The sequence below is a fragment of the Aythya ferina genome, assembly GCF_964211825.1.
Source record: "Aythya ferina genome assembly, chromosome: 17".
NCBI lineage: Eukaryota > Metazoa > Chordata > Aves > Anseriformes > Anatidae > Aythya > Aythya ferina.
In genome coordinates, this window is record NC_140316.1 from 2,747,255 (window position 1) to 2,771,726 (window position 24,472).

General features: G+C 39.2%; 1 protein-coding gene across 3 annotated transcripts in view; it reads right to left on the minus strand.

The window, feature by feature from the left end:
- LOC311420608 (uncharacterized protein) overlaps positions 1-24,472 on the minus strand; it is a 363,195-nt gene that overhangs the window by 132,481 nt on the left and 206,242 nt on the right. For 2 of the 3 annotated variants that reach the window (XR_014684416.1, XR_014684417.1), the window contains one exon: positions 1,880-2,046. The exons of the other annotated variant lie outside the window; for it this stretch is intronic. The gene's annotated coding sequence lies outside the window, so the exon portion shown is untranslated. Of the gene's footprint in view, positions 1-1,879; positions 2,047-24,472 lie in introns of those variants that run through there. 3 annotated transcript variants of the gene reach the window in all.

The following is a 24,472-nucleotide window of genomic DNA, read 5'->3' on the forward strand; positions in this document are numbered from 1 at the left end:
AATGAAGATTTAAATGGATTAAAAAAAAAGGAGTAACTGAGGAAGGTGTGTGACGATAGAAATGTCCAATTACCATGTCACTCGGAGTCACAGAGAACAATAAAAAATTAAGTGGCAAATCCTTTAGGGAAACACATCTTTTAAGTTTTAAAAGGGCTTAATGTTTGTGTCCTTTTCAATTGGAGTCAAGAGAAGTGTCACCACTGTCAATGGGGAAAAATGTGTCATATCATTCCTCCCCACCTCCTCCAAAAAAAAAAAAAAAAAAAAAGTACTGAAAACCATAGAATCACCAGCAAGAAATGCATGCAACATTTCATTTCCAAGTCTGCTAGTACAGGGAAAGTACTTAAAGCCCTTTGTGTAATGAGCAGAGATGTCAGTCTCAGGCTTTTCTGGGACCTACACACAGACTCTTCAGCCTCAGCACTTCCTACCCAACTCTTTGAAAGTTCAGGGAACCACCTGCTCCCAAAGTTGTTTATGAGAGTATAGGGTTTAAATGGCTTGGAGTAGAGAGAAGATGGTGACAGCAACCTCAGTTCAGTATGGGTAAGTCCTTGTTTCAGCAGCACTTTAGATCTTGAGGAAATACTTCGCTGTCCTGGGGGCAAAAGCAAAACGCAAGGCAGAAGGGATCATTTTGCATCAAAAGGTCAGATTCTCTCCTGTCACAAGGACCATGCCCCTGAGTCTTCTCCACTGGGGCACTGAGGTCTATCTGAAAAGTTGGGCTCTTTTCCCTTACTCTGATAGCAGAGCTGCTGCTGCACCTTAGTGCTCTGGTGGATAGGAGCTTGCTTCTATACTGCTGGTCCGAAAGTATTAATGACTTGTCTGTAGCCATTCATTCCTGTACCACCATTATCCTTCTCCCTGCCTGCAGTTTATTTCCATTTAGCAATCATGTTCCTATTCAGACTTCATTCTGTGAGACTGCATGAGACAATCCTTAGTTTCCTCCTGTATGGTCAACTCTCCATCCTCCTAATTAAATTAGTAACCTTTTTTTTTTTTTTTCTCTTTTTTTTTTTTTTCTCCTCTCTCTCTTTTTTTTTCTTTTTTCTTTTTTTTTTTTTTTTTTCCCTCCTTTTCTGGTTGTCTTTCTTGAACATAAATGTAGAATTGCAAAGATATTTCAGATGAGACCACATCAGTGCTTCATTCAGTGCTTTTACACTTCCCCACTCTAATGGAAATTTGTCTCTGTTACATATTAAGTGTTTAATGTACTTACCCTCCATGGCCTGCATGATGCTGCAAAGTACCAACCTCCTTTTAGAGCAGGAAGGTGGAAATTACTACTTATAGGAAGATCCAGATGTGGTAATTACATCAATCCAACATGTACTATATTTTCACTTCCTTCCTGCTCCACTGAAAATAAACTTCACCTTTAATGAATATATATACATACATACATATATACATATGTATAAGGAAGGGGAGGGAAAGCATTTGAATGCTGGTGTCATTTAAAAGTACTGTGAAGAACATGTGTTAAAATGTCATAATATTTTCTTTAACACCATTAAACATTCTAAGAATTCAATCAACATAGTCATTGCAATTACATAATTAAAACTCAGAACGAAATAGTATAATTGCTGTTTTATGACCATCATTACATAATGAGTGGTTTTATAGCAATGTCAGCTAACTCTTTGGGTAATTTTAAAAAGTAGTTGATTTCCGTAGTACTACCCATGATTTGAACCAGAATACTTCAAAAAAAGAGGAACTCTGTTAAAAATCTTGTTTGGGGTTTCTTTTAAAAGATCTGAAGTACAAGGGTTCAATAAAAGTCTAAGAACTCAAGAGCTGTGGAGTTTTTAGAGACATGAACAGTGAGCTTCAAGCTGATAAAATAATACAAATGTTCAGTTCAAAGTGATTTTTAATGAAGATGATAAGCCCCAGAAAGCAACAATTTATGGGCAATATATAACTTAACTTAAATCAGCAGTTCAATCATGGAGTCTCTGCCTCCTACACACTGGATTACGTGCTGTGCATCTGAAGATCTGAAGCATAAAAAGCACAACCCTAGGAAGAGGAGAAAAAAAATCTTTGTGTTTATTGTGCCTCTCAAATATTGGCTCAGCTTGAGAGGCTTTCTGTCCTATAGCTGCCTCTTGTAGCTACTCTGCAACTCAGAGTCTTTCCTTCTAGTTTTCTCCTGTCCCTATGCTGTGACAACCAAGCACTGTGAAGGCGGTAGAGCACTGCCAGGTCTGCTTTCTTTCTACTGTGTGGGAGTTGATATAGGGCCAGTTAACCCCTCTAGTTTTAGGTCTGTTTTGCTTATTAATAGTATTAAGAGCTCTGAAATGAACGGTAGCAATTCAGCAATGTATACAGATCCGTAAGACAGCACTTCTGGGTATTGCAACGGAAAACAATAGTGGCATTGTACTTCCACTTTTCCTTAGACCCCATACAATCCCAACTGCACAAATGTCCTCCTGTTATACAGCAGTCAGTCGGCAATTGTTGGTTGTGTAGATAAACTAGAACCAACAGAACAAACTCTGGTAAGCACACACAACTCCAAGCACAGATCTCATTGCAGGCTATGAATCTGAGAACATGGATAAGTTTTGGAGGGGTTAGCTAGCACAGTTCATCTAGGCTCGGTGGGGTAAAGCTGGCTAAAGTATGTCTACATAAGCACCAGTCTGACCTTTTGCATCATCTCTTTCACTGTCACTTGCCAAAAAAAGCATAAGCTATGGTTGAATGAAAATCTCATATATTCTCGTTTCACATACTATGTGTTTTCCTGATGTTGGTATTTGTTTTTTCTGTGCCAAGAGGAACAAAACCACAGACATGTCAATGAAAAAGAGGTGCACATTACTGAATGTCTTACTAATGGAAGCTGGACTCAACAATACTTACAACATAAGAATATTGTAGTATTGGGATCATTGTGAATGTTTCAGAATACTTCTTAAATTTGTTGATATTGTAATAACAATAATAATAATAAACAGTTCACCTTCTACACTATAGTGAGATATTACTAATAAGAAACATTACACTGAGAGAATCAATGGAAAAATTGTATTCTATGGGTTAACTAAAGCAAATTCCAATTTACAGTATGCAGGTATTGGGGAACAGAGGAGTTACCTCTTTAACAACACCCACTTATCTAGAAGGCTGCATGTGTTCTGTTCTTCAAATAAACCACAAGAGCTTCCTATATATACACTTTAAGTGTTCCTAAGAGAATGTTTGCCCTGCGACAGTGGGTGGTAAATGCTTATTTATGACTAAGCTAAAGGCACTGTTATCTTCAGAACATGAGACCTTCAAAAGTAAAACAATCTGATTAAGGTTAATGAGTCAATTAATTTTGCACCTGGTATCATGATTAGTGGGTAACATTCTGCACTTTTTGTCCTACAGAAGTAAATAACAACCCAAAACCCAAAACAGAGTCATTTGGGTTAGAAGAAAATACCATCATCTCTGCACCTCCTGAACTTTAAATCAAATCGAAACTAATGAAATATTTAGACAGTTGTTTTCGCACCAGTATTACAACACTGAATGTTCCACTGATTTATTTATTTATTTTTGCCAAATCATCAACAAAGCTTAGGGCATATGTGTAATATCTGATGGTAACGTCATCTTCTGGGTTGGCATCAGAACATTTTCATTGCATTAGCATATGTGCAATTTGCCCCATCCACAAGGCTTCATTTGCTAATATAACAAGTTTTAAAGTATTGGTATCAAAACCCTAAATTTTACAGGACTAACAGAATCAATACAACAGTTTTAATTTGATTCTTATTGAATAAATGTTCCACTTCATGGGTAGGCGAAGCCTTAAGATCTTGCTTCATCTGCTCTTTTATTACCTAATGTTACAATCTTTGATGGATATTCACACATGAATGAACTTTTGCCCCTTTGGAAAAGAGTAAGATTAATTTGTATATGCCTCTTGCATTTGATATCTGCATTTATTTCCAACTCTGATGTCTAAACACACTTAGAAAAGAGGTCTCAGTAGTTTCTTTATCTAAAGTGTGACTCCAAACTGTTGAAAGACATATCAGTTGTCATGATCAGCCTTAAGTGGAATTCTAGTTAAATTTGCCTGATCTCAATGCCAGTAAAACACTTTAAATCTGGGCTTCCATAGTTAAGCTTGCCTTTCACTATCTCTCATCCATTATAGACAGCTGCCTCTTGACTATAAGTTATTTTAAGAGGTTATTAAATGTGTAAAGCTTTATATTTATATTTAAAAGGAGATGACTCTGTTGATATAAAGATGTAACCTTTAATATTTCATCCTACATTTAGTCAAACTGCGCATCAGCCTACACAACAGGTTAGTTCTCCCCATGCTTGCCCATGAAAATATTTGACAAACAGAAATATTTACCAGTCAACAAGCTATTGCTTCATTAAAATAATTGTCTTTCTCTTAGCGCATAAGTCTGATATGGAGGCTCTCTGATTTCTCTGTCTTGGATTCTCCTTCAACATTTTCCCAGTTTTAGAGATAGATTTACATCACACAACATATTACATAGGAGTTTTTCTATTTGTTTGGTTCTTTTCAACAGAAAGTTAGGGAAAAAATAAAAGAGAGCCCCTCTACTCTTCAAAGCCAATATACTTCCTGGAAAACCCCACAAGTCTTCATTTATTCTATTGATTACACATTTCAGCTTTTCCACGTAAGCTACATTATAAATTATTTGCAGTAACAATTCTGACTCTGAGAGCAAGATGGAGCTCTGGTGTCCCCATTCCAGCCCACAGGACCAGGCTGAGTTCTGCAGCTAAAGAGAGCACAGAAATACAGCAAGAACTAGGAGATCATATTCCATCTGGACATCTGACCAAGGCCTTTCACAATTCTGCTGGTAATGAGCATAGATGTTGGAAATGAAAGGCAAGGCAAGGCAAGGCAAGGCAAGGAAAGGAAAGGAAAGGAAAGGAACTGCATTTCAGTCCAAATACAATCTACTTCAAAGTTCAATGGCTGGATTTGGCTGTGAAGAGATGCAGCAGAATGAAGCAATGAAGACTAATTGCTGTGCATAACCTGAGTGCTTAGTACATAAGGAGCCATTGTGAGGATCTATACTCATATTTTCCTGTTCCTTTTCTGTGCTGTGATCAGTGTCTTAATATATGCTAAAATGATCTAGCTGGAACCATTCATTCATCTATCCTGTCAGATCCATAAATATGCACTCCTCTGAATTTGACACTCTGCATTTTGTTTTCTTTCCTGCTTGAAAGGGGTGCATAGTGCTTGAAACAGTACTTGCGTAATGCTTGATATATTTGTATAGTACGCAGCAAGAGATTTCTGTAGGAAAGTTATTGTTCGGGATTATCTTTAGGTTCACCTATTCAAGTGTGAATGTATAGGTGTGTACTGAGGCGTCTTTCCACAAATCTTCCTACGTTTTCTAGCATTTAATAATTTACTTTAGAAGCAGAGGCACTCTACATAATGGGAGCCCAAAAGTACATTTAGTGAATTCATCTAAGAGAAGTGTGCTGTTAAATAATAATATGTAGAGTAATTAATGTAGATGAAATGGTGAGAACACGCTGACAGCGTCGGAGTTAATGATCCAGCTGCAGTATCATTTCCATTACCATAATATTGAAACAAAAACAAAGAACTTGGCTCTCTGCATCCTGGAATGGCATCTTCACTTGGCATCTTGCAGAGCCAGATACACAGCCTATCTATAGTTTCACAAAGGCCACCGTGTGATTTTACCATGGAATCTGGGACAATACATAAAGTCTTGAGTAAAATGTGACAAAGACTTTGTGTTATGCCAGACATAGTTTCCAGACCTTATGATTCAATGGCACACCTTCCAGAGGCCCAGTTCTCCATCCCAGTTTTCCCGTTGCTGACTTCCTTCTTCCTGGTTGGCCTACGCTGCTACCTCCAGGAAATTCTGACATCCTCCGTGGTGACTCAGGGATGGGAGCTACCTAAGCAAGGTGGTAAAGCCAGCTCCTGACCTATTTCCATTCCTCAACCCCCAACTTCTACTTGGTAGGAAAGTGATTTTAAGAAATGTAGAGCTTTGACCAAGGGTCAATAAGTTTTAGATGGAAGCAGAAATTCACACAGTTTTACTGTACAAAACTACCCCCTCCTTTATTGTTTCATTCGATTGCAGCAAATAATCTCAAATGCTGCTCAAATGCTTTTACGACAAGTATAGGACAAAAAAAGTCTACCTTATAAGAAGCTAAATTCACACTGACTTTTAACCATGTACAAGTCTAGTAATTTCAATGGAGACTTACTGTTTTACAGGGGTGAAGGTGGCAATGTATGGCAGATGTTTCTGGATAGAGAGATGACACTTTCACAAATATCTAGGCGTTGTCATTTGCAACTAAACAGTGCTGAAGGCATCTGACAGGACTTTCAAAAGAAAGCTTTGAAATCAGTAGGAAGTAGACACCTAAGTATTTTTAAAGCCTAAAAGAAATTTAACATTTAGTGTCTAAACACCTAAAGATCTTTGAAAACTATCCTGTAAGAACCTATGTCCCTTTCAATAAAAATTTAGCTCAGAACTGCAAAACTGTTCTTTCACAAAGGGACCCTGAAAAGGTTTCAACCCCCCCGAACAGTACAGTGCAGTGCAGAGACACCGAGCCACCGCACAAGCAGGCATCTGTGGCAGTGGCAGCAGGTCAGCTGCCTTTGCTCAGCACTGTGGTCTGTGGATCACAGGGTGTGGTGGTTTTACTGTGCTAGGCAGCTAAACACCACAACTGCTCTCTCACTCCCCCTCCTTAGATGAGAAGGGGAAGAAGTAAAGTAAAGAACAATGCACAGGTTGAGATAAGGATAATTTAATTAAAGGATAATAATAATAATAATTAAGGAAAGATTAGCATTAACTAAACAATTTAACTAAAGGAAAAAAAAAAAGACAAAAAGAGATGGGGAAAGGGAAAAAAGGGAGGAAAACAAACAAAACTAATAAAGGCTATGTGGAAGTGCAGAAGAAAGAAATTACTCTCTACTTCCCACAAATGAGCAATGCTTCACCATGTCCTTGCAGCAGGGCCTCAACACACGTAGCCGGTGTTCGGGAGGAGGACCGACGTTTTCATAACGAGAGCCCACCCCTCCCCTCTTCTTTCTGTTTCCACCTTTTACTGCTGAGTGTGACACCACATGGTATGGAATATCCCTTTGATTGGTTTAGGTCAGCTGCCCTGGTGATGTTTCTCTTCTCACTTTTTTGCCCACCCCCTAGAAGGGTTAGAGAGAGTCCTGATGCTATGCCAGCACTGCTCAGCAGCAGACACAACACTGGTGTGATACCTCTGCTGTTCCAGCTACAAGTGCAGAGTACAGCACTGTATGGGCTGCTGCAGGGAAGGTTAACATCCCAGCCAGACCCAGTACACAGGACAAAAATCTTGACCAAAAGAATTCTTATGAGAAAACTAAATGCAATTACTTCGAAATTAAGCAGCATCAATAGCCTTTCTTCATAATTCAAATTTAAGACAAGAAGAAAAGAAAAGCCATTCTAGAAGCTTGAATAAATTAATAATAAAATCTGTATGGAAACTATTTCTTCAGTACCTTTTGGGTGCTGGAAGACATACTGGAAGACAAACACGAGTATTTACAACTTTCTAAAGAAGAAAGACTGCAAGACTTGCAAGACTGACCTGGAGCATGAAAAACAAGGTGCCTTCTGCCTAAGGATTTGCTATCATCAAAATCTCATTAGTAGTTGTGATGATGACAGGCACAGCAGAAGGGAGTGCACATGCCCTATATTGTTTTTCTTTGTTTTTTGGTAATATCAGTGGGGAAAAAGGCACATATTTTCCCTGTTTGGCAAAGTAAGCAGATGTGCTGAAAAGTTTCCTAAGGAGCTCTTCTGTTGAATAAATGCTTGTAATTTCTGCTTAATTACTTTTTATTTTTTATTTTATTTTTTTTTTTTGACAAACTATCCTTTAGACAAGGCATAAGATCTGAAGCACAGGCACTTTTAGACCTTTTTGTGCATATGTGTGGCAACAAAGGGTTTTGAAAATCAAAAATTTGCATCAGCAATGCACAATACTCTCAAGAAAAATGAATAAAAGAATATGGTGCTCCAAGTGGCTTAGAGAACAGAGTAGCTGGCAATGAGCTTTTGGTTTATTTCAGCAGGAGTATTTTCACAGCTAATTGTTATGATTCAGAACGAGGGGCAGCACTTTATGAGCAGAACAAAACTACAATGAAAACAACAGGGCATAATGCCATTGGTTAGTGTTTCTAATTCACCATCTTACTGAAGCAGGGCTAGGATTTGTCTACAGCCCTGATTCACAAATGCATTTAGCCTCCAAGGTAATTTTTTTTTTCACAGTGAAAATGAAGCTCATATGTTCGGGCCTGTCTTGAGCAGTGCTGGCATATATTCCTTCTCTACACAAGTACAGCTCACTTTAACCATTTTAAGATTTCCTTCCAGCTACAAGTCTTGCAAAAGGAAGGCTACTTAGAAAGAATAAAAAATGGCACACATGTCTGGCCATCTTCCCGAAAGCCCCTCAATCATAGCATTACTTTGAAATCACAGTAACTCTGGCTGCTTTGGCTGAGTGACTGAGAGAGGTGGCAAGGCCCCTGGCAGACAGACCTTTTCCTCTCCATGGTTTTCACTATGACCAGACAGTTATTGTGAAGATCATACTCTAGAGACAGATTTTCTAGAAATCTCATCTCCATTCTAAATTCTGAAATAAATGTACGTATTCTAATAAGTGCCCAGAGATGGAAAATACTAAACACAATATAAAGCTCTGCAATAAAATAAATAAATAAATAAAATAATACTAATAAATAAGTAAATAAACACATTCTGGGAGAAAACAGAACAACCAGCCTGTTTTTCTTTTTTCCTTTCTGTTACTTGTGTTTTCACTGACAAAGCATGGCACTCAAATTTACATGGGTCTATTTGTGTGTGACCTTCATGGACAGTTCTTCTTCTGTTGTTGGAATACATTGGCAGAAACAGAGGGATCAAAAGCACACCATATACCATGCAGTCTCACCCTTCAACAGAATATTTGGTTTCAGGGGGGAAAAAAAACAATGTTAAAGTTATTTTTTTTTCAGCTGAATAAAAGGAAAACAAACCCATTAATATGTGGAAATAATGTTGCATCATCTCCACTTCTCATGAGCTGGCTAGGAATCCCAGTTATAAATATTTCACATCACACCCAGGAACTCTTGCAATACATGACAATATTTTAGTATAAGAAAATATCTGTAGGTGACCTGGAACATAAAGCCCAGCTGCTGGAGGAGTTTGGAAACATGCAGCACTCAGGATGTTGTATCTGCAGATGGGATTTATATTCATGCATCTTTACAACTGAAAGGTTAAAAAGAAAAAAAAAAAAAAGTTTTTATCTGCTAGTCAACTCAGCTACACATATGCAGTGTGTATGAACAGATGATAAATGGTAAATATATTTACCCTAGGGAACTCCTTCAGAGAACAAAGCAAATACAGGCCCTTGTCCACATTTCAGGTAACTCTCACAGAGAAAGAAAAAAAAAAAAAAAGAAAGAAAAAAAAAAAGAAAAAAAAAAGAAAAAAAACATATCTAAGCATCTTTGATTGTATAAATAAGGGGAAAAAATAAAAATGAGGAAAGAATCCAGTCTATGTGCCAACAATTTTACAGAAATAGGTAATTTTCTACACAGTGCTCAGTTACCATGGTGATGGGTGTGAATCAGATTAGATAATAATTTCTTCACTCTCAAAAACCTTCTACTGAAATCAGCGGCAGGTTTTCCAGTTCATCCGCAGTGTTAGGCCCATGTTTGTTATGTTTCCCTCTACAGGACAGATATATGAAAGATTAAATGGCAACATGCACAGATAATAACATCATCTGAGGGAAAGACGAGGAGGTTTAAATGTTACTTACAGACTGTCTCCAAAGACTGCTCTAAACAAAGAATCACAGAATCACAGAATCACAGAATTTCTAGGTTGGAAGAGACCTCAAGATCATCAAGTCCAACCTCTGACCTAACACTAATAGTCCTCCACTAAACCATATCCCTAAGCTCTACATCTAAACGTCTTTTAAAGACTTCCAGGGATGGTGACTCCACCACTTCCCTGGGCAGCCTGTTCCAATGTCTAACAACGCTTTCGGTAAGGAAGTTCTTCCTAAGATCCAACCTAAAACTCCCCTGGCGCAACTTTAGCCCACTCCCCCTCGTCCTGTCACCAGGCACGTGGGAGAACAGGCCAACCCCCACCTCGCTACAGCCTCCCTTGAGGTACCTGTAGAGAGCAATAAGGTCGCCCCTGAGCCTCCTTTTCTCCAGGCTGAACAAGCCCAGCTCTCTCAGCCGCTCCTCATAAGACTTGTTCTCCAGGCCCCTCACCAGCTTCGTCGCCCTTCTCTGGACTCTCTCGAGCACCTCCATGTCCTTCTTGTAGTGAGGGGCCCAAACCTGAACACAGTACTCGAGGTGCGGCCTCACTAGAGCCAAGTACAAGACAATCCCCTCCCTAGCCCAGCTGGCCACACTGTTTCTTATGCAAGCCAGGATGCTGTTGGCCTTCTTGGCCACCTGAGCACACTGCTGGCTCATATTCAGCCGACTATCCACCATCACTCCCAGGTCTTTCTCCGCCGGGCAGCTTTCCAACCATTCCTCTCCCAGCCTGTAGCTCTGCTTGGGGTTACTGCGCCCCAGGTGCAGGACCCGGCACTTGGCCTTGTTGAACTTCATGCTGTTGACCTCAGTCCATCGGTGTAGCCTATCCAGATCCTCCTGCAGAGCCTTCCCATCCTCAAGCAGATCGACACACGCACCTAACTTGGTGTCATCTGTGAACTTACTGAGGGTGCACTCAATGACCTCGTCCAGATCATCGATGAAGATATTAAAGAGGACCGGCCCCAGCACCGAGCCCTGGGGAACGCGACTCTTGACTGGCCTCCAACTGGACTTGACTCCATTCACCACGACTCTTTGGGCCCAGATATCCAGCCAGTTTCTAACCCAATGAAGCGTGCACCAGTCCAAGCCAAGAGCAGCCAGTTTCTTGAGGAGAATGCTGTGGGAAACAGTGTCAAAAGCCTTGCTGAAGTCAAGGTAGACCACAGCCACAGCCTTTCCCTCATCCACCCAGCGCGTCACTTTGTCATAGAAGGAGATCAGGTTCGTCAAGCAGGACCTGCCTTTCATAAACCCATGCTGACTGGGCCTGATCGCCTGGTGGCCCTGCAATTGCCAAGTGATGACACTCAAGATAATCTGCTCCATGAGCTTCCCTGGCACTGAGGTCAAACTGACAGGCCTATAGTTCCCCGGGTCTGCCCTCCGGCCCTTCTTGTAGATGGGCGTCACGTTTGCTAGCCGCCAGTCAACTGGGACCTCCCCTCATAGCCAGGACTGTTAATAAGTGATGGTAAGCGGCTTGGCCAGCTCCTCCACCAGCTCTCTCAGTACCCTCGGGTGGATCCCATCCGGCCCCATTGACTTGCACACATCCAAGTGCCATAGCAGGTCGCCTACCATTTCTTTGTGGATAGTGAGGGCCACATCCTGCTCCCCATCCCCTTCCGCCAGCTCAGGATACTGGGTATCCAGAGTACAACTTGTATTTAATTGCAGATAACTGATAACTCTAACAGAGCCCCATGAGGGCCCAATTCCTGTGCTGAGCAGGCAGGGGGTGGCAGGGAGGCGAGAGGATGGAGCAAAGGCAGAGAATTAAAAGAGTGGCTGAAACTCTTGTCATGAATTCCCTCTGTCAGCTGAAAGATGGTTACTGATGGGTAGCATGTCCTCGGCCTATGCAAAAGCAAAATACTTTAGCTTAAAATTTTAAATAAAATTTTAAATAAAATTTTCAGCTATGAAGAATTAAAATGACTTGCCATAAATCATGCAAAGTAGGAGGAGCCACATGCTGCCCTGAAATTAATGTCTACGTCATTTCAGTATTGCAACCTTCATGTACGGTGCTTGAGCCACCGTCCAACTCCTCAGTTCACAGTTATCTACTGAAACTTGAGCAACAGTTGGTTTTACTAAAATTATATCAAAATTCTTAGCTATCCAATTGTCCTCCTTTTCTGAATGCCACTGAAAAGTCTTTATAGAGAGATAAAATGAAGATTCAGAAGACCCCAAAACATTTTATTTCACTGCAAATTCTAAAATGAAAGTTGCAAAATCACAATTCTACTTAATTCTGGAAACAAAGGCTCATTATAGCTTTGTTGCTTTTCTGGGACTGAGTGTGCAAAGCACTTTTGGTTGACTCTACAGCAGTTAACTGGAGAATCCCAACACACCACAGTATTTTTCCAGAGATTTTTTAAACCGACCGACCCTTTCTTGCCTTGTTTGATCCCTTAAAAGCAAGTGTCACTGCAGCCCTGGCAGGAGTGGCACTGTGTAATGCTTCTAGCACTCAGCAGCCTTTGGAAGTGCATTCCCATGGTAACACTCCAAACCCTGCTGGCTACACCATTTCAGCACAGTAAGCTTAATATCAGATGCTTGAGCCATCTGTCCAGCGCCTCAATTAACATAGTTAGCTACTGAAACTTCAGCAATTATGGATATTATCGAAATCACATTGCAATCAAGGAACAAATCCACAACACAAAAGAGGACAGAGGAAACCCTAAAGCAACACTGAAACAGAGCTTATATGAGTGAAAAGAGAAGGAGGGGGACGTCATCCAGAATTAAATGCAAATTAGAACTTAATCTGGCCCATAATTTTTGTCTGGAGTCCTCATTTAGTCTGTAGAACAGTTGGAATTGTGGTGCCATTAGTATAAATGGGAGGTGCAAGGAGATGGAAAACCATGCTCAGCGCTGGTCTCCTCTATAAATTTCCTTAACAGAAATACCTTGGGACTGAGATGGGAAGGCACAAAGCAGCCCACAGGTTGGCCAAGACAAGGGAGATTTCTTTGCTGCTAGGTTTGGATTTGAGCTAAATACTGTGCAGTTACCTGGATTTATTAAAGGTAGATTAAAGTATACTGATCACAATTTAATCCTGAAAATTGCATCACATCCCCCATGCATGGGCTCGATCCTGTTGATAGGGGGTACAAATCATTGCATAAAAGTGGGTAAATGGCTAGGAAACAACTCCCCCACATGTTGGCTCTCTCAGAGAGCCCCAAAGCTGCTCCACAAGTTAAATGCAAGGCAGCAGGCCCAGAGGTAGTGACCTGCAGGGAACCTGACAGAGAAAATGCAGAAAAGGAACTTGTGGGAAGGGGTGGGAAGGGGCAGCGTTGAGAAGACAGGGGCTGTGCACACGTGGCTGGGACATGTCTGCAGCAGGGGGCCCACTGGCGGCTGTCTTGCTTTGCTTGGATTGCCAGGGAAATGGCTTCATCTCACTTTACTGTAGAAGGGTAAATTCAGAAGTCTTCAACTAGTTATCTAAAACACCTTAATAGTCCTTAGAGATATGTAGGCATTTCTAAAGCATGACTTATATGGCACTTTAGACATTTGCTGTAGAATAAGACAAATTATTCCCTATTTCTCTCCATGGACTATAAAAAGACTCTGTGTGCCTTGCTCAGCTAGAGCTGTCTGTGCTGCAGATGTCTAAATTAAGGCAGCAGAGTCCTACCATGGAGTGCTCTGATGATTGCAGTGTGAGAAACAACAGTTTTCTTTGTTTACAGGGGTCCTCTGTTGATAGTCATCCATCAGAGTACTGAGGAAACAAATCCTGTTTCCCGCTGCATCTGCAGGTCTGCTCTGCTAAGTCCTTGCTAAAGCACTTTAAAAAGATGCTCACAACTGGGCCCTTTCAGAAACAGCAGCCTGTTATCACACCTGAGCTCAACATAGCCTTCTTTCAGTTTGCAGCAGGAGAAATTCTGTTTCCAGTGATAAAAAAAATGCATGAAACTTAAAATAAAAACATCAAATGCAAAACTATATATGTTAAAAGACATTATCTTTGCACATCAGCAAAAGGCAAGGCAGAAATGGATAGACTTGTAGCAGTTTGTTCTCTGACAGTGAGCACTGCTGCACACCATTTCACACTTCAGTTCATGCACGTTTAGATATTTAAGTGGTATCATTAGCCCCCATCTTTCAGGTGGCATTTCCATTTCTTGGGTTGATTCTGTTAACCTCTCAGTCTGCCTTTCCTGGCCTCTATGGTCCATCTGTCCATCCTGTAGCTTGCTACACCCTCTCCACCTGGAGAACAGGAGCCTAGAAATCCAGAACATCCCTTGTGCTTAAAGGGACTGGTGACGGACAGGCCTTTCAGCAGAGACTCCAAGCTCTGCCAGCCTATGGGAAGCTCCCTGCAGCCAGACCTCAGGCCTGGCAAGGGCAGGCAGCCTGCCTCTCTTCTCGCTTCTCCCTGCTGGGCTTAGTTCCCATCCAGGAGGCAGAGAGATGATTACATAAAGGCTGACTCCAAGACAGGTTTTGTCGCTTGGCTGGTTCTCCCCAGGACATTTATCTATTTAGAGGTGTTACTCTATTTCCTTAAGAACAAATAATGAAGTCCCGTTTCTCCTTAGAGGGATACAGGGAATTTTGATGGAGTACCTAAGCTTCCTTACGTATCCTGTAGTGTCACAATGCTCTTTAGTCCTGTGCTTTCTACATTTTTTCTTCCTCCCCCCTCCCCCGCAGACCACTAAGTCTGCTCCTTCTTACAACAGGCATTTTTCTAACTAGAGCTATCCACTGCACAACATTATTTTTTCCCTCATTTTGCATGAATATATTGATTTGACCATAACTACAACCCATGATGTGTTTTGCTGCTGCTACATTCAGGTACTCGAAATAATATCACCATGTAATGCAAAGCTATTAACTGCAGCCTAATATCTGCCAGCCAGTGATGTGTATTAGGAAGCCAGTGAACTACCCCAAAGGGAAAACTCAAAACACGTAAATATAGTTAAGTGATTCAAATAATTATAATTGTCTTCAATAACATTCAAATGCAACATTTAAATTAGGGAGTTAATTCTCTGTACCCACTCATCCATTGTTTTTTCAGTTATTATAAAACCCAGCCATTACAAGGTTCTTCGTCCTGCTTACCAGTAAATGAGCCATACCTATCAGACTGACCTTTTGTCCCATTCTGTTTATGAGCTCAAGCCTAAAAATAGTATTAATTCCCCTTAAAATCCATTTAATGCTGGTAAAAGACTGTCCAGCTTCTTGTAATCAGAAAGATATCCCATATTTTAATCCTGGGCATCACCAGTACTGGGGATATCACTGTTCAAAAATAAAAACCAGTTATTGCGCGTTTGTGCAGATCTCACAGAAGTGACTTGGCTAGAGATGCTCTTCATTTTTTGTTGGCTGATGTTGTAATGTTGTAGTACCCTTAAGTTCTGCCAGCTACACCAACTACATATGGTTGTAAGGGAGAGAAATGGCTTGTAACAGCCTGACCAGGGTAGGGACTCACTCAGCTGCTCAGAGGGTTAACTTTGCTCTGAGTGCTTTCTGTGATTGCATCTTTCCTAGGGAGGAATCTGGGCTGCTCCCCAAGGCAGCCTGAGCTGCTGTGTCCTACAAACCAGCTACAGTTCTCCTGGGTCTGGTGAGGCATAGACATGTGACTAATGCACTGCCTCCTAAATGCAAACATAGTTACCAGCAAGTAGACTGGCACTTGGGGTTTGATTGGTTTTTATTTTGTTGTTGTTGTTTGCACATTTAATAATCAATGAATGATTTAAATCACACTGTCCTTTGCATTTTCAGTGAGCGACAGTCACACAGTCAGCAACTGTGACTAAATTGTTAGTTAATTGTTAATCCAACTGTACTTCTTTGTGAAGGTCTATACTCATCCAGGGTCTCACCTTCTTATTTATTTCTCAGCTGACTTTTATTAAATTAGACTAACAAATGCATACATTAAGCACTTCACTGATCCAGTACAGCCTTAGGAACCATACCACAAACCAGCACATGCAGAAGTTTTACAATTCCTTACCAAGAAGTCCAGGGTTTCATCAGCCACATGGTACCAGAGGGCAGAGTTCTGTTTGACTTTCTCATATTTACAAAAGCACAGCATATAATTAGGGCCATAATTTCAGGTTTCAGACTAGCTTGGTTTGTACCATTAAATTGTAGAAATACTTATTTTGATTGGTATTACTTCATAGTACAAGATCTACTGTTAAAAATTTTAAGACTGTTTTAATGCTTCAATATTTTTGCACAGCTAAGTGACTTAAAAGGAAGTTTCTTGCAATTTATTAAGTATCCAAATAGGGCATTTTGTGAAAATATTAACTTTACTTTTTATAGAAGTGAGAGGAAAGATGAAAGCTTTCATGATGGTAGAGAAATTTTTTTAAATGATCAAAATATACGTCCCAAAGGTCCAAGTAAAAGAGAATTATTCATTTTTTAATTTTCTGATTTTAATCCAGTTTCATGATTTGTGGACCTTAATCATAAAGTCGGAACTCCTGGGGTTGCTCTTGCTGTTCAAACTCTGTTTTGCATGGAAATAGGAAGCCTATCCAGAGAGACACAGCCTTCTTCTGTACTGAGCCATGACCTGAAACATTATTTTATGCCACTCAACTAATACAACAGGGAGCAGTGAAAATGCTATTTCACATGCTCCTAACTGGACAGGGCACTTAGGTAGGAGCACAAGCATGGAAAACAGCTGCCCACTGAAGCTGAACTAGTATGTAATATGTCACCACTTCATATAGCTCTTCTAGTGCCTCCTCTTACATATATATTGCCATGATTTTCTCCCTCTCACTTTCTTTCTCTTATATCGACCCATCTAATCCTTGCTATCTTTTACAAAACCTCCATATTTGGGCCAAAAGGGGAAAAAAAAAAAAAGACTGAAAAACAGAAGCCATTACAAATATGCTGACACCACTGGACCTAGATGTCAGGACAATTTATCATATTCATTGCCTCAGTAAAATTGCTGGTGTGGACAGAATGCAAATTCTGTTCCAGTGGAAGAAAGTATCAGGGCACCTGTTTGCATACCAGACAAGCAGGGGTTATAATCACAGGATAAATAAGACCATTTCAGATGTAATACTGATTGTACTGTACCAAATTTGCTAATAAAACCCTGCCAAGCTTGAAAGCCACAGGGCCTAAGAAAATGTGCTTCCCAAAAAAGCCATAGTGTGAGCTGGTTTGTGAGCTGATGACTGCTGTGTGCAGTCATCAAATGAAAATGGTAAGGCAAATGTTAACACAAGAGTGGGTGAAGCCATTAGGAACCCTGCTAGATGTATACACAATGACACAATAAGGTCATCTCAATTCCACTCCAAATCCAAAAGACTGCGTGCTGGAAGCAGAGAAATGAGATGAGCAAGAGCTCAACTACATTAGAAAGTTTTACTGCTTTAATTAATCCAAAACATAATTAAAGCTGTGAAACCTTTCTAGTGTGGATGCAATTTTACTGGTTAAATGAGTAAGAACTTGGAATTTATTATTGTCCAGATATACCACTTACCAGTCTGCCTGTACTGCACTCTGGTGTGTATTAATATAACTAGCTTTCTTCCACTGCTTTGGGGCTGCCCACCTAAGCTGCGTATAGAGGAAGCATTTATATTCTAGAACCTAATGGAGGCAGGACTAGTGTTCTGCAGATGGGTAGATTAGATCAGACTGGTCCACTAGAGACATATTCTGTGTATTCCTATTCTTTGATGTAGTTGTCCTATAATTTAAGCATTAAGTCCTGGTTAAATGCTTTCCAAGTGCTACTGCTGGCTTCTTAGATATCCAAGACCAATCCATACTGGTGAGTCTGCCTATGAGGAAGAAAAAACTCTTCTCTTAGGTTGAAAACTGGGAGCTGGGATTATCCCTTGCTGATTTGGTACCTAATAGGTTCTCTAATACAGTTAAATAATTAAATACATCTGACAAATCATGCATAAACATACTGGGCTTAAATTCCCATATAGTGTGTGCTTTTTATGACACAGTCTGTATTCAATGATTCTGATAGTAAGCTACTTGCTCTGTGTGTTGCTCTGATATTAGAGATGTCACATCTTCATACCTCTGACAAAAGTAACAGTATTAACAAATATACATTTTACAGCAACATGCTATAACAAAAGAGCAGTAAAAATAAAAATCACAGAATATAAAATCACAGCAATGACCCTATACTTCAGATATAATGTGAAATATTGTTTTCTAGTGGAACTGGAAGAACACCTCATGGTAAACAGGTTAAGAATATTAAGTGGAAAGGCCTGAAATATTTTTCAGAAATTGTTTTCATGGCATCTTGTCAAAAGCTGTCATTCCCTAATGTATAACACACAGCCTGAGCTTACATAACAGGTATCATCTCCAACAGTGAAGACATTGCAAAATTTTTCACTTAAGCATGCTCTTTTGGTGTATGTATCATCATTTTCTACAGCACAGAAATTTCTGTTTGTATATAAAAAGGGAAAGGTTAAAATGTTGGACATGCTTTGAATGTTGATCTCACATACAGATAACTCTCACATGGAGTATACAAAAAGTAGTCAAAGTGTTATTGCTACAGAACCTTTGAAAACTAATACATTTTGAGGGAGTAAGACTTGAATAAATTGAATGAAATATTACTTTTTTTACAGAATTTTATTTAGACAGCACCAAAATAGAATGCAAATTCAAAACCAAAAAAAAAAAACGCATATTTCCAATTCCATGCTGATAGTGACTTCTTCCTTGATCGAAAATGTCCATTATGTCATTATGCCTTCACTTCTACTTTCTCATGAGCAGCCTTTCATGTGGTTTCACAGCTCTGTCTGCAGTCAGAAAAACTACCATGACTGCAAGAGTAAGCATCACCTCAGCGTGTTGCTGGGAGCACAGGATGAATTAGACAGAGGAAACAAGACTCCACTACTTGGCATTTTCTCCATCTAGAGATTATGACTAATTTATCAATTGATTGAAAATTACTGTATTAATCAACCATTTGTTCTTCACACTCTGAAAGCAAAGCAAGAATTATCAAATAGTGGCCTCTGTGGCTTGTTATGATCCAAGTGTGAGTATGGCATATTTTGCTGTACATTTTAATCCACTCCACAAATCAAGACTACTCCAAAACTGAGAAGTACAAGACAAGAGGAAAGTAGAATAGTGTTGAAATCATACAAGTCCTTTAGATGATCAAGAGGGAAAGAACTTCACATTACTGTTTACAATCTTCACAGCTCTGCTGAAGTTATTATGGTTATGGTAACTTTAAAGGGTCATTTCCTCTCCCTCAACATACAAATATTCTGATTTTTTTTCCCTTCTAAGTGCTAAGGTACTAAACAAAGCAGTGAATGTCATCATAAGACTAACAAGAAGACTGGCACACACTCAAAAGTCACAAAGCATGTTAAGTTGTTAAATTTAGCAGAGATTCTTTCTGTTGCTGTGAGTCCACTTTCTAAGTGATCTGTTTTAAATCTGTTTTAAAAGTCAGATCCTCCTCTCCACCAACAACAAAAATACATTCAACCTGGCCTTTTCCCTCCTTGCCTTCATTGACTTATGTTTTTGTTGGGATCACTGTATCAACATCTGCAAGATCTGAATGCCTCCAGATCCCCCAAAAGGACTCAGGCATTCATCCGACCATGGCTGTAACTGCTTTTACCTGAGGTTTGCATTCTGGTTTCCCCAAGTGAAAACCCTCAAGGCAGTTTCAATGGAATAGTATCAGTCAGGACTGCCAGGTGACATTCAAGAAATAAAGAAAGAAGAAATTGTCAAATAAGGGGCAAAATCTGAGTTTCCTATCTAGGAGTTCGGGCTAGGTGGCCTGTTTTCTTTTAGAGAGAGAATATGTAAGTGACTAGAGCCTTTGGTGTCTCCTTGCTCCCGAGGAGACCTGAACTTCTCGTGAGGCAACACAAGCCAGAAGGCTCAGCACCTTGGGGGCAGAGGATGCAGAGGATGTGTGTTTGGCAAATACCTCACCTGCTCCTGAGAGATGTCAACTGTAGGCAACTTCTGTCCCATTGAATAAATATTCAGTTCTGAACCTCAAAGGACAGCGTGGCTACTTGGGACATTTTAGTTTAAATTCGGCTGCTTTGGAACTGCCCCAACATGCAAGCCATTCACATAGACTTCTGCTATTCTCTTTTGATTCTTACAGCTTTAACTGAAGTGGACACTGAAGGTCAAGTGTTACGCCAAGCAAGAAAAATAAAAGTCCACACTTTCTCCTATTCCTTTGATGTTTAACTGTATACCTGCTATGGGGCAAGATTAAAGATGGCAGAATCAAGATTACTTGTACACTCTGAAGAAAACAGAGCCGTCAATTTTTTATTTTATTTATTTATTTATTTTTGTTATTACAATCTTCCTCCTCCACTATTTAAGTCAAAGAGAAAGTCATTTGACCTTTAATTAACATGAAGTTTCCTTTGAACTAACTGAAGGAAAATGTCCTTGCTCAAAATCTCCTCTCCTGGTTCCAAAAGAGACAGATGTTTTGATAAATTACGGCCTTCTAAATTGCAAGATAGTAGTAATCTCTTAAGTTCTTATTAACTGTTTTAGCACAAAGAACTCCTATTTTCATTCCTATTTTCAGGGAAAAAATAGGTCCCATTTTATCTGAATCTTTATACTTTGCAGAATTTATAGTAAATAAGGGTTGTTTCTTTACGGGGTTGTTTGAAATTTGGTGCGACATGCTGGGCACATGATTTCTAACACTGAAATAATCAACTGTAATTAAGCTCAGTGTCATTTGCAATTAGGTTCTGTTTTACTCAGAGAAACCATGCAAACTTGAAAAAACATCAGAATAATTTCAGGTTTGCAATGTAGCCAGAAAAGCTTTGGATATATTCATGCTTTCCTCCAAAAACTTTATACAAGCTGAGTTTTACACATTATGCTTGGAAGCACATCAAATTCAGTTCTAAGTGATTTGCTTTTTACTGTTGTTAAATTAAGTACCTTCTTAAAAACTATGTCCAAATATATATCTCAATACATAGACAAACAGATGAATTCACACAACCCTACTGATATGTTCTTCAAAATGGCAGCACAAAGCAATGCCTTTGTAAAGTGTCACCCAGCACTTATAATCAATGACAATATATGCTGCTAAGCAGGCAGCATTAACTGCTTCGCTCCAAATGTCAGTAAGGAAATACAAAGATTTTTCATCTAAGAAAACTTTAAGAAGGCAGAACACATTCAGTACCCTAAATAGGCTAATTCAAAGAATGAAGGGCAAATCGTTTCTCAGTCCTGGTATAATTTTGAAGACTGTATTTGCTGTCCTAATATATATTGAGCAGTAACAAGAAGGTTTGTTTGAGGTTTATGCTAAAGCTAAATATGTTTAGAAATTGGAAGTTATAAGCAGTGTATATTAAGAATCAATGCATAAACAGCATCCAACAGTGACACAGAGACAGCAGTACACGAAGGATTTGAGTAATGTCCTGTCGGGATTTATACGTACATACTGCCTGAGCCCAAAATGTAAATATGAGTCATTTGGAATTATACAGTTCTCTTGACAGTCTCCAACAAACAGATGAAAATGAAACAGAGAATTTTGTAGACAGGAACGTTTGTTCACAACTGGTTATCATTCCACTCAACGCAATGACAAGGTCCTGGAACACTTCACTATTGGAAGTAATATTCCTAATAGATGTGATCACTCCACTTTTTCTGAAAATAACATTAATTTGTAGAGCTGTCCTAAAGTTGCCATTACCATGTTCAGTCACACTACTAAATTATATTATTCTGACCTTTTAAAAATTATATTGAAAACCTGATTGGAAAAAAAGTTCCTGGAGATTTATGATTCATAATGGGATCAGAAACTGCCAAACAAAACAAAACAAAACAAGAACTATGATGAAATTATTTTTGTGCAGAAGATGGAGATTAAAAATGTTTAACTCAAAACCAGTAAAACTGCTCCTGTTACAGAGTTACTGGCATTTTATTTATAAAATATCAAATGTATATTGCAAAATAAAGTGCATTTCAAATTTAGCATACTAAAAGCTTCATAATGAACTATGAGAATAAGATATTGTTGAAATTTAGTTTTGAAAAAAAAAAATCTGCCATTTAACTACCCATTTTGACTTGGTAGAAGAGTTTTCCTCACGGTGACATGAATGAGATGTGTCTGTGTCCCAGTTTATTGCAGTTAGAACAGCCACTGGTCACATACACAAAACTACTTGAGAGTGAAAACTGATGCTTTTCATGGTTATAGGCAGATGATTCAAAACAGAGCAAAAAGTTTTTCAAATTTTACTTCCCCCCCTCTTTATTTTTCAGTGTATTTTCCAGTCTAGTTCCAAAAATCTTTTCCCAAGGTTGCAATAGGTCAAAGTGATTATCTTCAATTATTCCATGCCTAGAAAACATGGTGTGATTCAGCAAAGCAATTAAACGTGATTAAAGAGAGAACCATATTAGCAGAAGCACTAACTTCAGTGAGGATGCAAGAAGTGCTTGAAGCTGAACACCACGCACACGCTCCCTTCCTTACCACACACCCAATTAGGATGGCTTCTTGGCACTGAGGAGGACTTTACCCCAGCCTTTAGTGAGGTCCTCATTATACAGCATGAGCAGTGTTAATTGGCAAATGGTTCCATTCTCACAAAATTAAGTTTTTAAAAATCTTTTTTTGTTTTTTGAACTTTACAACAAAACCAAGGTTTTTCAAAGTTTTTTGTGGATGTGTAGATGAAAGGATAGAGAGACGGAAAATGCAATGCGAGAAACGAGTACTCAAGTTTTAACGTTATGCTGTCTCTGATTTCAGACTGTTTTCTTCAAATACAGGCTGTCCACATCAGCCTCTGATTTTCTATCAGTTTGGCAGAGATCTCTCTGGATTTCACCAGAAATCCCACGTTTGAACAGAAATACCACTTTGAATTAAAACTTTAAGAATACGTGCATGTTCCCACAGCTGAGAACCTAAAAACTTCCCAGTCCCTGGAAGTATGAAATAAACAGATTACATAATTGGGATCAGAAGAATTACTGGAGGGTTCATAGTCTTTCTGAAAACCACCTGCACCTCCTGTTTCAGAGTGCAGGCTGCAAGAAACACTGGAGATCTGGACAGATAAACTGTATATTAATAAGTTTCTTCTTAGACTTCCTTGACAGCAAACAATTACAGCTTTATATCATTACAGTTGGTATCAGATTAATAGATGTTTTTTTTTGTTGTTGTTGGTTTTTTTTTTTTTTTTTTTTTTTTTTTTTTAAATCCTTCATAATGTAACTGAAACACAACCGTTCATATGAAGCTATTTAAATACATCTTAGTTCAGGGTTTTACAGGAGACAGCAGGAATGTTCTGTGCTTTAATGTTGCAATGAGTAAGCAGTGAAGCTAGATACTAAACACAGTGCGAGGCCCAGGTGTTTAATTTTCCATTACTTCTAGGACAAGAGGAGTAATGCACGAATGCCTCTGGGACCTTACACAGCCTTCACACCTCTTCACGTGATGTACTGTGGACAGCTCTTAGCAATGCACATAAAAAATTGTAGATATCAGTAGACTAGAAATAATCCAGACAGATTTATTTATTATAAAAAGAAAGTGTGACAAATGGAAATATGATGGATCGGGGCCAGCTTCTTAGCCAAGACATAGCTTACTTCAAAGCTGTATGACCCTGTATCTGAAGCAACACTCAGAGACAGAAAGAAACACCCTTTAAAAAGTCTTTAAAAGACTGTGGAAGAAAGAACTGGAATAGTAATTGCACTGTTCAAACGTGCTGAAATCAGTCTGTAAGCATCCAGTGGATATCTGCAGAATTTTATCTCCTAAGTGGGGAACATTAGGAAGAAGGGATGGTATGAACTCACTTAAATGATATGTGTTATTTTCATAAATTAGCACATGCTGATTCAAGGGATTTAATCATTAGGATGAATCCACGAATAATTCTGAAGTAGAGCATCGCTGCTTTATGCACAGCTTGTGCCAGCTGGTGCACTGAACGACAGAAAAACAATAAGCAGCATCAGTATCTCATGAGGATTTTTTTATGTGACTGAAAAACACAGTGAGTTTCTCATACAGACTTTGTCCACAGACAACTGAGGGGAGTTTAATTAATGAAACATAGCAGTGAAATGGCACTTGCTTCTGTAAAACAAACAAATAACAAAATCCACGTTATATCAGTAGACGGATACTGGCAAACCTAAGAAAAAATATATGCATATGCTTTTTCCCTCGTCCTTTTCTCTCAATTGTTTTTAAAAAAGAAAAAAAACCTTATCCTATATTGTTAAGTTTCTCTGTGGATGTTAAGACAAATCATAACACGTTCTGTTCTAAAATCTTCAATGAAAACTTCAAAAGACTTC